Below are 2,500 nucleotides of genomic sequence, written 5' to 3'. Positions count from 1 at the left end.
TGTGTGTGTGTGTGTAAGAGACAGAGAGGCAGAGACAGACTACAAGTGCTCAGGTTTGTGGTATGTGAGAATCGTGTGTATATGTGAGAGAGATAGAGGCAGAGACAGAGTACAAGTGCTCAGTTTAGTGGTGTGTGAGAATTGTGTGTGTGTGTGTATGTGTGTGTAAGAGAGAGAGAGAGGGGAGAGAGACTACCAGTGCTCAGGTTAGTGTTATATGAGAATTTTGTCTGTGTGTATGTGTGTGTGTGTGTGTGTATGTAAGAGAGAGAGAGGCAGAGAGACTACAAGTGCTCGGGTTAGTGGTATATGAGAAGTGTGTGTGAGTGTGTGTGTGTGTGTAAGAGAGAGAGAGGCAACGACAGACTACAAGTGCTCAGGTTTGTGGTATGTGAGAATTGCATGTGTGTGTATGTGAGAGAGATAGAGGCAGAGGCAGACTACAAGTGCTCTGGTTAGTGGTGTGTGAGAATTTTTTATGTGTGTGTGTGTAAGCAAGAGAGAGAGGCAGAGACAGACTACAAGTGCTCAGTCTAGTGGTGTTTGAGAATTGTGTGTGTGTGTGTGTGTGTGTAAGAGAGAGAGAGGCAGAGACAGATTACAAGTGCTCAGGTTAGTGGTGTGTGAGAAATTTGTGTGTGTGTTTGTGTGTGTTTTGTAAGAGAGAGAGGCAGAGAGACTACAAGTGCTCAGGTTAGTGGTGTGTGAGAATTTTGTGAGTGTGAGAATGTGTATCTGAGAGAGGCAGAAACAGACTACAAGTGCTCAGGTTAGTCGTATATGAGAATTGTGTGTGTGTATGAGAGAGAGACAGAGAGAGAGAGAGAGAGAGAGAGAGAGAGAGAGAGAGAGAGAGAGAGAGAGAGAGAGAGAGAGAGAGGCAGAGACAGACAACAAGTTTTTAGGTTAGTTGTATGTGAGAATTGTGTGTTTGTGTAAGAGAGAGAGAGGCAGAGACAGACTTCAAGTGCCCAGGTTAGTCGTATATGAGAATTGTGTGTGTGTATGAGAGAGAGAGAGAGAGAGAGAGAGAGAGAGAGAGAGAGAGAGAGAGAGAGAGAGAGAGAGTCTACAAGTGCTGAGGTTAGTGGTATGTGAGAATTGTGTGTGTGTGTGTATGTGTGTGTGTGTGTGTAAGAGAGAGAGAGGTAGAGACAGACTACAAGTGCTCAGGTTAGTGGTGTGTGAGAATTCTGTGTGTCTGAGAGAGTGTGTGTCTGAGAGAGGCAGAAACAGACTAAAAGTGCTCAGGTTAGTGTTATATGAGAATTTTGTGTGTGTGTGTGTGTGTGTGTGTGTAAGAGACAGAGAGGCAGAGACAGACTACAAGTGCTTGGGTTAGTGGTGTGTGAGAATTGTGTGTGTGTATGTAAGAGAGCAAGAGGCAGAGAGACTACAAGTCCTCGGGTTAGTGGTATGTGAGAATTGTGTGTGAGTGTGTGTGTCTGTGTAAGGGAGAGAGAGAGGCAGAGACAGACTACAAGTGCTCAGGTTTGTGGTATGTGAGAATCGTGTGTGTCTGTGTAAGAGAGAGAGAGGCAGAGACAGACTACAAGTGCTCAGTTTAGTGGTGTGTGAGAATTGTGTGTGTGTGTGTAAGAGAGAGAGAGAGGGGAGAGAGACTACCAGTGCTCAGGTTAGTGGTATATGAGAATTTTGTGTGTGTGTGTGTGTGTGTGTGTGTGTGTGTGTAAGAGAGAGAGAGAGAGAGAGGTAGAGACAGACTACAAGTGCTCAGGTTAGTGATATGTGAGAATTGTGTGTGTGTGTGTGTGTATGTAAGAGAGAGAGAGAGGCAGAGAGACTACAAGTGCTCGGGTTAGTGGTATATGAAGAGTGTGTGTGTGTTTGTGTGTGTGTGTAAGAGAGAGAGAGAGGCAACGACAGACTACAAGTGCTCAGGTTTGTGGTATGTGAGAATTGTGTGTGTGTATGTGTGAGAGATAGAGGTAGAGACAAACTACAAGTTCTCAGGTTAGTGGTGTGTGAGAATTTTGTGTGTGTGTGTGTAAGAGAGAGAGAGGCTCAGAGAGACTACAAGTGCTCAGGTTAGTGGTATGTGAGAATTGTGTGTGTGTGTGTGTGTGTATGTAAGAGAGAGAGAGGCAGAGAGACTACAAGTGCTCAGGTTAGTGGTATGTGAGAATTGTGTATGTGTTTGTGTGTAAGAGAGAGAGAGACAGAGACAGACTAAAAGTCCACGGGTTAGTGGTATATGAGAATTGTGTGTGTGTATGTGTGAGAGATAGAGGTAGAGACAAACTACAAGTGCTCAGGTTAGTGGTGTGTGAGAAGTTTGTGTGTGTGTGTGTGTGTTGTAAGAGAGAGTGAGGCAGAGACAAACTACAAGTGCTAAGGTTAGTGGTGTGTGAGAATTTTTTTGTGTGTGTGTGTGTAAGAGAGAGAGAGGCTCAGAGAGACTAGAAGTGCTCGGGTTAGTGGTGTGTGAGAATTGTGTGTGTGTGTGTGTGTGTATGTAAGAGAGAGAGAGAGGCAGAGA

The sequence above is a fragment of the Macrotis lagotis genome, chromosome 7, assembly GCF_037893015.1.
Source record: "Macrotis lagotis isolate mMagLag1 chromosome 7, bilby.v1.9.chrom.fasta, whole genome shotgun sequence".
In the NCBI taxonomy this organism is placed as follows: Eukaryota; Metazoa; Chordata; class Mammalia; order Peramelemorphia; family Peramelidae; genus Macrotis; species Macrotis lagotis.
The sequence above is the reverse complement of the archived record's forward strand: the minus strand, read 5'-3'. Positions refer to the sequence as shown.